The sequence below is a fragment of the Stenella coeruleoalba genome, assembly GCF_951394435.1.
Source record: "Stenella coeruleoalba genome assembly, chromosome: 18".
Lineage (NCBI taxonomy): Eukaryota > Metazoa > Chordata > Mammalia > Artiodactyla > Delphinidae > Stenella > Stenella coeruleoalba.
Genome location: NC_137164.1, coordinates 16248418 through 16260074, shown reverse-complemented (window position 1 = coordinate 16260074; position 11657 = coordinate 16248418).

Below are 11657 nucleotides of genomic sequence, written 5' to 3'. Positions count from 1 at the left end.
CCTGACCTTGGCCTTGCCCGCCATTGCCTGCTTCTGCCACAGCGTGAACAGTATTTAAATCTCACCTCTCTCCCACTCCAGTAAGGGTATGTTTACAATTCCAGCCTCTACAGTGCCAAGTGCTGGCGTCGGGGACAACGCCAAGCTGTCCCTAGTTGCTGTATACCTTTGGGGAAGAGCACAGACTTGCCTGCCTTGCTTACGTCCCACTCTGGTGCTCCCTGCCTGAATGACTCACGGCCCCGTTTACACCTCTCTGGAAGCGCCCACACCAGCCCAGACACAGCTTCAGAATCCTCTTCAACACAGTCCTCCCGGCAGCCGTTACCAGCGATCAGACTCGAGCTGAAGCCTCAAGTCTTTGCCATCCCTGTAATGAGAACCTTACCTCCTACCCCGAACATCCCGCATATTCCAGGACTCCGAATTACAATATTCTGCTCTGACTTAAGTAAATAAAAATATGGTCTTCGGGGATTCCCTGGTGGCGCAGTGGTTGAGAGTCCGCCTGCCAATGCAGGGGACACGGGTTCGTGCCCCGGTCCGGGAGGATCCCACATGCCGCGGAGTGGCTGGGCCCGTGAGCCATGGCCGCTGAGCCTGCGCGTCCGGAGCCTATGCTCCGCAACAGGAGAGGCCACAGCAGTGAGAGGCCTGCGTACCGCAAAAAAAAAAAAAAAAAAAAATATGGTCTTCTATAATTCTAGACCAGGAGTGAGCAAATTTTTTTAAAGGGCTAAATAATAAATACTTCCAGCTTTGCCAGCCATACAGTCTCTGTCATTATAGTGTGAAAGCAGCCTATGATATATAAATGAATGGGAGCGGCTGAGTTCCAAGAAAATTATTTTACAAGAACGGGTGGAGGGTCAGATTTCGCCCAAAGGTCGTAGTTTGCCAACCCCTGTGCTAGACTGACGTTGATTTGAGATCTCAGCCACGGTCAACGATAAAGAACAGAGGGTTGCATCCCTCTGCTGCTGTGGTGCCCGAGACCAAGAAAATACACTGTAGGGGCCACACTGGTGACTACAGAAGCACAGGGCTCAGAGCAGCGTGGGGCTTCTTTCTGCAGAGATGATGCCTAGAAGGCCGTCCACCTGCTGCCCGGAAATGTGACTCACAGACAGTAGCTGATGATGCAAAACAACACGCTAATCACTCAGGGTGCTGACGCAGCCCCAGGGAGCAGTAGACAAGCTCAGGATAGCAAAAGTCACCGAGGCATCCACGAGTAGACCCGCGGCCAGGTGACGGCTCCTCCTGTCTTCATCCTCACCAGTGCCCTTAGTTCAGAATATTCACACACACCCCCTACAGATGCTTCAGAGCACAGCGCTGATGCACTCTGCCCCCGTCCTTTCTCACCGACCCCTGCCTCAGCACAGTGTAGTCTACCAAACTGAGTGACCCCAAAAGATGTCAGCAAACCCCTTCAAAAGCAGAAAATGCAAGATGCCCGCCATAACACAAGGGGAGAAGGGGAGAGAAGCCCACCGCAGACCACACTCAGATGCTCCCCTCCCCACAGATGGCAGTCACTCTGAGGAGGAGTCACAGAGACACGACTGAGGGCATCGCTCCCTTTTCTGACCTACCGCTAGCATTGTCCTCATCCAGGAGGGCTCCTGATACCCACTGGTAGATCCTGACTCTTTTGGATTATTATTGTGATAGATGCTGGCATACTGTAGGTGCTCAATAAATTTGTTCAATTAAAAAAAAATTGAGGTTGTCTCATAAATTTATTTTTCTCCTGGATTTGGCTCTGTGATGGAGGACATCTAGACTTTAACCCTAGTTTTTTGTTATTTAATGGACAAAACGTCTCCTTGACCTTGCAGTTCCCCCTAACATTGCCCTGGGGGGGCGGGGGTGTTAGTAAGTGCCCTGGTCTAGTTCACAGCCCATCCCTTACTTGCCTCTTTTCCACATAAGACTCCCCAAATTACTACTCCCGGTCTGACCATGGCCCACCCTACGTACCACCTAGTATCTGCTTTAAAGATCAAATGTTTCTCGGGGGTCCCTAATGGACCTGGAGAGTGAGCCCTACTGAAATCATCTTGGGTCACCCATGGGGGAGGGGGAGGGTAGTACCCATGGGGGAGGGTGGTGAGCCACCGAAGAGACTTTTGCGACGGTCGAGGGGCTGATGTGTGGAGTACAAGGTAGGTTGTAGCACTGGCTGCTGCTTGAGCCCTGAGACCCCAGGACAGGGGAGCGGTCACATGGAAGCCTGCTGGGCTGCACCGTCTAGCACCTTCCAGGTGAGGCCAAATGTTTACTTGTATTGGGAAGACCCTTGAACCCATGGCTGATCTCTTTAGACCCTTGTGAATCAGGAGAAATGCAGGTACTTCCTATCCCCCTACTGGGCTTTCTGAAGATGAATGAATTCTCCATTCCACCAGGTAAGAGGCACCTGAGTAGACACATAGAATTCCTAGAAGAGATTTTTAAGAGCAGATAAACAGTAGAGAGCTTCTCCCTTCCGAGCCCTCAGAGCGCTGTCATGACCAGTTCTGGCCAGTGACCCCAAGTCTGAATTTCACGCAAGCAGCGGGAACAGCTGGTTCGTCGCCTTCCCCACCCTGCCCCGGGCCACGTTGCACCACGTTCCCGGTCTGGACATAAATGCCCCCTCCTGATTTGTAGGATTCCGCTTCTCTTTAATTCTCTAGAAACACAATTGATCAGATACTATTAGAGGCTTGAGAAAACAACATGAGAAATTGGCATGAATAAAAATGGATTCTCAAAGGAAACATCTTTTGTCACAATTATTATAACAAATAGATTCAGGATGGTTCAAGAACCTGAATTTAAAGGTTATAGAATTACATTCTTCCAGCTTCTACTGAAGGCTGTTTTCTAGTCTTGGGCATAGAGGCCTAGATACAAAATGGCTTTAAATGACAATTTCTCTTAGTGAATAACAGAGGCAAACATTAATGGTGATGTTCACGTCAGACAGAAGTCACCAGAAGACTTGGGGGTGCTGAAAAGCCCCTTCCCTGCGCCTCTATAACACACCCCCTAAACTCTCCGTGTGTGATGAGGGTCCCACCTTGCACTGCCTTGGATGGTGTAGAAAGTGGAGCTGCTTCCAAGGAGGATGCACAGCCCCCAGCTGGCCTAGTCTGGTTCAGAGCTGCCCCACCTTATTTGATCTCATAGGTTGAACATCTGAAAGAAGCCAGCCAGACTCCCTTAGGTCAGCTTTGCCCAGACCCTAGAACTAAACCTAGTGCATTCTGGACAGGAGCAGCTCTCAACGTGGTTAGCACAGTCCAAGAAATGGCCAGAAATGCTTACACAGAAACGCTTTCAGGCCAAATCGCCTGGCTAAGAAGGGCTGTGGGAAGGCTTTGGTGCCACCTAGTGGCCATCGTGCCCAGGAGGGCCAACAACTGCCCTTTTCTTCGCAGAAGACTCCACCCTGATGAACACAGGGAGGCCCTTCACTTCCATGTACTGTTCTGCATTTAATTGTTTTATTTCCACAAGGTATTGAAGCAACTGAAATTACAGTTATATAAGGTGATGCAAGGGCTAAGGAAAAAAAGGCTAGAAATACTCGAACCATAAAGAAAAACTGCTGCAGATGAATTTCCTAGAAGCCAAAGCAAAAAGGGAAACATGAGAAGCTTAGTGGTGGTTCTCATTTACAATTAGAGAATCCGATGACATTGTCTTATTTCATTGTAATTTAAGTTGCCTCGATGCTGTTTCTCAACAGAAACCAAGTTTTTCTTAGCAAAGATGTCTAAAATCACTCTCCTCACAGACTTAGAGAACAAACTTATGGTTACCGGGGGAAAGGGTTGAGGGGAGGCATAGACTGGGAGCTTGGGATTGACACGTACACACTGCTATATTTTAAATAGATAACCAACAAGAACCTACTGTATAGCATAGGGAACTTTGCTCAATATTTTGTAATAACCTAAATGGGAAAAGAATTTGAAAAAGAATAGATACATGTATATGTATAACTGAATCACTCTGTCGTACACCTGAAACTAACAGAACATTGTTAATCAGCTACACTCCAATATAAAATAAGTAAAATAAATAAAAATAAGTCAAATCAGTTTCTCAGAAGAGCATTTTCGTAAGGGATTTTCTCTGTAGGGTTTTTCTGGACCAAGTTGGTAGCGTTCCTGCTTGAAGGGTGGAATTTACAAGACCTGGAGGAGTGGACACAGCCTGCCGCTTTGGATGAGCCTCCCTGGACATCTCCAGCCACACTGTAGGAAGAGGGAAATCTGCCTCTGGGCAGAAAGCCTGGAAGCTGGCTTCCTCCAGTCTCTTGAGACCAGATCTGTAAAGTTCGGCAAGCAGAGGGCAAGTGGTGAGGCCCACATCCTCCTGGGAGACGGCAGGCTCCTACCCACGGTTCTAGCCTTGTGGATAGAAAGCCCACATCGACTGGAGCCCCCCTGCATCTTCATCCACATTCTGCAGTTCCAAAGTCAACTCCAATTGTCTAACACCCCTCCCCACTACCTCCACTGGTTACAGGGGCTTGTAGCACTTCGAAGGCCTTCCAGGTAAGTTATAAATCCCCTCAGCCCACCCTCCACTGAGATTGCTGAAAACTGATAGGAATTCAGTTCCCTGTACCTCTTTTTTCAGTGATCTGAGTGGATTTACTCATTCATTCAACAAGAATTTACGGAGCCCCACTATGTGTCAGGCAGTGGGCCGTTTGTGGCTTTTTTTTTAATTTATAGGAGAGATTTATTTGAAGAAATATTATTGTACAACATATAAAAACTACATAAAGTCTTCATTTCCCCTCATAGGCTGGTAAATTTGATATAATGAATAAACAAAAACTTTTAACATCCAGAATGCACAAAGTACTGCACAGTTTGATCACTAAGTCAAATTAGTTGACAACCAAACCTCACAGAACAGCTTCATGTCAGCCAAGGGGACCTGGGACTGAATAGGAGAGACGCCATCTCATCCTCAGGGAACGAACGAACTACTACTCCCACCGTGACTAGCTACCTCTTACCTGCAGATTTTTTTTTTTTGAAGATTTTCTTTCTATTTTTAAAAATAATATTTATTGATTAACAAATATTTATTGAGTATATATCGTGTACTGCTATAAAGTGAATGGTGGTTTTTTTACATTTATTTATTTTATTTTTGGCTGCACTGGGTCTTTGTTACTGCGCGCGGGCTTTCTCTAGTTGCAGCGAGCGGGGCTACTCTTCGCTGTAGTGCGCAGGCTTCTCATTGCGGTGGCTTCTCTTGTTGTGAGTTGCGGGCTCTAGAGCGCAGGCTTCAGTAGTGGCACGCGGGCTTAGTTGCTCCGCGGCATGTGGGATCTTCCCAGACCAGGGGTCGAACCCGTGTCCCCTGCATTGGCAGGTGGATTCTTAACCACTGCGCCACCAGGGAAACCCTTACCTGCAGATTTTATAATCCTCCTAAAGGATCTAACACAGTTACATATACGGAGTCTTGATTGTGGCATCAGCTAAGCCTGGCTTCCCATTCTGACTCCACCACTCACTCTGTGAACCCAGGACAAGTTATTTCACTTCGCTGCACCTCAATTTCATCATCTGTAAACTATGGACGACAATACCTACCCTGGAGGGTCACTATGAGAACCAAGTTATATAATTTGCGCAAAAGTCCCTGTATTGCCTGTAACACAGCCAACGTTTCATAGAGGCTGATGTTCTCGTTCTCTTCCCTCGGGCTCCGGCAGGCCCCAGTCTCCTTCACAGACTCCCTGGTGCGGGGAGGACAGACAGGGTTTAGCTTCAATGCACTCTTTAAAAGTAGCAATTCTCAGCAACCAAGAACCAACACAGCCAAAAATAAAAATAAATAAATAAATTTATTTTTTTTAAAATGAGCAATTCCACCATCACCTCTCAGTCGTCTCTGTGGACAGAATTCCACCCGGTGGGAAGTCATCTTTCCATCATCGCACCCTCCACCTCCCTGGCTTGTCTCTTTCCTCCATTTCAAGCCACTGCCTATGAAACCAGACCCTGGTGCTTGTTACCCCTCAACCCTGCTCCTTCCCCCAGATCCCCAGCTCTGAGCGGCCCTTCCCTAAACACATCCTCGCCCCTCAGCCCCCCACCCAATCCCTCAAGCCTACAAAACCTCCTCCTCTCGGCCATCTCCCCGCCCGTCTCCCCTCCCCTCCTCTCTCCTGGTTTCCAGGCCTGCCCACCCCACCTGGAGCCCAGGGCTGACGGTCTCACTGCTGCCTGTGTAGCATCTGCACCTCTCTCTGTGTCTGTTGCCCCATCTGCCAGGCCCCCAAGCCGAGCCATCCTGCACTTTTGCTATTTCTACCCTGTAACTACCAGACCACACTGTGGTCCATCCACCCATGGCTACTCGGCCAACTTTCACCCCACTCTTACAGGCTTCAATTAGGCCAAACTTGTTCCACCTTCCCAAATGCTCCCTAAAATGTGCACTACTCCCAGAAGCTAACCTTGCCTCCTCTGCACCCAGGGCCAGAACCCTCCATTAGCCGCTCAGGCCCCCTCCTGACCGCAGAAGATGTGAGTGATTCCAACGAGGTCAGAGGCAACAACAGACTGATGAGTAGAACAGACCTACTGCCAGATCCTCTGCCCTTGAAAGTGGTCTGAAGACTGAAAATGCAACCGGGCACAACAGAGGAAACTGGTGTGCACAGCAGGGAGACGACTCACCCTGGGGGCATGCTGAGACTTAGTCCCACTTCCTGCAAAACGAGCCTATGCTGCCCAATGTTAAGTCAATCAGTCCAGGCTCTGCCACTCTGCGTGGCCAGAAAGGTCATGGCAGTCCGGGCCTGTGTTCACCTCAAGCTGGCTCTGGAGACGTGCAGTGACTCCTTCGCTCCTTTGGTCGGTGTCAGAACTCACAGCCCAGCCCGGGCTTCCGGTATTTCCTGGTCCAGCTGTGCCCCAGCTGGACACCGTGCACTGGATGCCACTGTGGAGGGAACCACGGCCGGGCGCCGGATGGCAGGCTCAGAACTGTGACCCAACCATGTGTGACTGTGACCATCCCCAGGAACTCTGCCTGGTCACGGCCCTATTCTGGGTCTAAGCCGGCCTTTGCGCTCAGATTACATAAGCACTAGAGCTTCCAGCGAGGTGTGCCCTGGCCCTTTCTCACACTCAGTCACACTCCTTCCTGAGGGACAGACCTGAATCTTCAACCTCCTGCTACTCGCCCCACAGTAGACGGGTCTGGTCTCCCTGTGCCCCCAAATCCACGTGGCCCACATTAAACTGCTACCACACCCTTACACGCCGGAAAGGACCAGCTCCTTCTCTGGGATTCCTCAGTTCTGTTTAATGGTTTCTTCTCTCTCCTCATTATTCACATTCAAAAACCCAGACTGAAGCACCCAGACAGCTTAGTAGAAAGAAACAGGGTTCCGGAGTCACACATACCCAGATCTGAATGTCATCACTGAGACTTACTGGCCGTGTGACCCTAATCAGTAAACTTCATTTCTCACCCCTGGTTTCCTCATTTGCAAAGTGGAGTGAATCAGAGCTGGGTCTAGGGCAGGTGAGGGACACACTCACCTCAGAGGCAAAATTCAAGAGGGTGCCAAAAAACTCAGCCAGCAAGATTAATAATATTTTAAGGAACAAGGCCTTCGTCATAGGGTCATTCTGAGGAATAAATGAGATCAGGAGGCAAAGCCTGGCACACGAGAGGTCATCTCCACCTTTCAAATTAGCAAAAGTTTTAAAATTAATACAAAGTTTATGTTTACACAAGGCTTTTAGCAGTAACAGGCACAATCGTTTTGGAAAAAAGTATGGCAATAGATATGTCAGTAGCTGTAAAAATGCTCCTGGCTTGTAATTCAATTTCCAGGAGTCTCTCCCAAAGAAATTACCCAAAACAGAGATAAAAACATGCATCTGTTTCTCACCGTGCACTTTATAATTACAAACCATTGAAGAACAACCTGAATGTATGTATGTGTAGGTGTGTGTATACATACACATACGTAATACATACATAAACACATATATACATACGTAACGTTTACATACATACATATATATGTAAATATATCCCCTGACCGTGTAAAACAATGCAGAGAAAAACATTGTAAAGAAGCGTGTCAAACATTTTTCCAAAAGGAAACGCAGATGGTCAACAGGCACGTGAAACGATGCTCAACATCGCTAATCCTCAGGGAAACGCAAACCAAAACCACTATGAGATATCACCTCACACCTGTCAGAATGGCTATCATCAAAAAGACTACAAACAAGAAATGTTGGCAAAGACGTGGAGAAAAGGGAACCCTCGTACACTGTTGGTGGACATGTAAACTGGTGCAGCCACTATGGAAAACGATATGGAGGTTTCTCAAAAAACTAAAAGTAGAACTACCCTGTGACCCAGCAGTTCCACTCCTGGGTATATAGCCAAAGAAAATGAAAACACTAACTAGAAAAGATACCCCAAAGTTCATAACAGCATTATTTAAAATTGCCAAGGTATGGAAGCAACCTAAATGTCCATCAACAGATGAATGGATAAAGAAGATGTGAGATATATATATATATATATATATATACACACACATATATACACACACACACATACATACATACACATACACAGTGGAATACTATTCAGCAATAAAAAAGATTGGAGCCAGGTCTTCTAACTAGCTGTGAAACTTTGGACAGTTCTGTAATCTTCTGTGGCTCAGGTTCCTCCTCTGTAAAGTGAGGGCTTCCAAATGCTCACTTCACCTGGGTATTTGTCTTCAAGGTGCAGAAACTGGCTTCATGGACCACTGCAGGACCACAAGAGACCAGAGGCCTCTTCCCCATTTCACCTATCATATTATCCTCCAAGACTCTGATATGTCCCTATTCCAAGGAGAGCAGCCCTCAATTATAACTCAATGGAATTTCCCAATGACACACAGGATGACGGTTTTGAGTCAGAATTGGCCGGATTCAAAAGAAAATGAAGAAATATTTTCGCACCCTTGATTTGGTTGCCTCAGAGTTATGCCCACTCTCCAGTGTCTTTGTGTACTGTGTTATCCTCACCTGGGCTATGGCCATACACTCCCAACTGGTCTCCATGGCCCCAACATCCATCCACTCCTGTCTGTCTACACACGACTGCCAATTTTTAACGTGCTTTGCGCATCCTCGTGCTCAAAACCCTCCCATGGTTCCCTCTTACCGACCAAGCAAAAGTGCCCTCTCCCCAGACACACTCTCAGGCCTTCACCGTGGTCCCCAGCACCTCTTCCATCTTAGCACTTAACCATTCTACGCTTCACTAACCACACCTGGTGCTTTCCCACCCACGTGCCAAAGCTCAGGTTATTCCTCTCCAACTCTCTACCCATCAGGATCCCACCGTCCACCAAAGGCCAGTGCAAACACCTCCGCCGGGAAGTCAGAGCACCCTTCCCACTGCTGTGATGTGCTGGTACTAGGTTGTCCCTGACTCGGGACGGATCACGTGATACTTAGCCCTGTAGTTGTTTAGATACGAGATTTATCCACCCAGGCAAATTATAAACTAAGTCTTTAGTCTAAGCAGTACCTCGATAAATAAGATTGGAAGGGGTGAGTGCGTGAGAGATGGATTTGTTTGTGGCTGGCCTGTCTGGTGCTCCTTTGATGATAAATCCCCACCTTCACATTCCCGAGTCAAGGCCCCTGACCCCGATCAGGCCGCTCGCTTCATAATTAATCAATCCACAGTCCTGGAGGGTTGAGAGGGGGGAAATTGTGCGCAGGGAGGAAAACTCATGAGGCCGTGACCAAGCAAGGCTGCAATTACCCTGACCTCAGCCACTTACTGTATTTTTTGGCTTTAATTCCATCTGCCTCCATGCTTCCAGTCTGAAAACGCCTGACTTTACTAGTCTATTTATACGGGAACTTTTTCTCCCTGTTTCCTCCCTCACCTCTTTTTAGACTTTAATTCTTTTTTCTGGGTCTTTAATTCCCCCCATTACATATTTCTGAGTCACCTACCCACGCCCACGTTTGGATGCAGTTGCACCCTGCTTTAGACCAAGGGTGAAACAGGACTGTTACTCTGATCTCCAAAATGTTTGTCTTTGCAAACATTTGGAACTAAACATTGAGGGCACTTGCTCACAGAACCTTTTTCCAACCTAGAATTTACCCACTTTTCCCCACAGACATCCTATGTGTACATAGCTATTTTTAAACTTTACACCCACAAAACTCTTGGCAAAATCACAAACTAAATGGATTCCAAACCCAACTGGCTTAAATCCACATGTTTGAAGAAGAACATTGAAATGGCATGAACGTACTTATTTGCTCTCTTTACTGTTTGTCAGGATAGAATTAGAGCCTTTTAAGGTATGGCAGGGAGTTTAGGTACCTGACCTGCTTCTTTGCCTTGGACTGAAAATCATTTCATTACCACTTTCCAAAATGTCCCTCGGGGCTGGCCTCCTGGACCTCCAAAGCCACACATACAACATAAAACAGCAATGGGTCCCTTCAGAATCGCCTAAGCTCCAAGAATCTCTCTGAACTGCAGGTGCTCCCTGGAGCTGCGGTGCCCAAATTCTGTCGCTTGCTTTGCATTTTCACCATATCCATGTATTGACTGCGATTATTTACTTATTTTTAAAATCAGATGGAAAACCAGCAGACTCTCCAACGTCAGGTTGCAGAAAAATGCAGTGCAATAACCCGCAGCATGAGGCCAGAGGATGATGGGGGTAGGGGTAGGGCAGCTGGCCTGTTGCAAGGATGCTGCTACCTCTCTGTGCTCAAAGCTCCAGTCTTTCCCCTCAGCACATCTACGGCTTTGAGGCTGTTCAAAAGCATACGGTGAAAATGCTCCTTGCAACAAGACAGGCACTGCAGGAGCCGGCACTGTGTCCATAACCCAGGAGGGGGAAAAAAAAAGAGGAGCAGGTGATGGAATCTCTGCACTGGATCGTGTCACCATCCCCTCCTAAAGCTCACAGCAGCTTCCCATTGCCTTTGGAACAAAAAGTCCAATTGCCTGTCCCCAGGCCAAAAACCCTCGCATGGTCTAGCCCCTCCATCTCTATCCAGCCTCATCTCCCATCCCTTCACTGCCTCACTCACTATGCTTCGATCCCACCAGACTTCTTGGGGCTGGTCCATGGTGGTGGCCATCATGACCAGTGGAGCTGAACTCTGGACCTGAGTGTGACAGGCACTGTGCCCCAGGCAGGGTCACAGAAGGCCTCATAGCTGCCCATTCCTCTGTCCCCAAACCTTCCTGTTACAATATCAAGACATAAAAATGACCAGAAATGGATCCAAACCTTGAGTGGCTCATAGTCAACCAATAGAAACAAGCCTTTAAATGTACACTTGCCCTACAATACGGTCATGGCAACGATACAAATAAGAGCCATCCTGTGTTGTCCAGAGGCGGGGGCGGGGTGCAGAGAGACAGTGAACTATTTCTGGGGAACCAGGAAAAGCTTTCTGGAGGAGGTGAATGCTTCTGCAGGTCTGGGAAGATGAGTGACGCCAGAGAAAAGGGATACAGAATCGCTTTGGTGAAATTGGAGAAGTTGAAGAACATGAAGGGAATAAATGCTGAAATGAGCTCTCATTTTGGAAAAAAAATCTCTAGTAAAAGAAATCGCC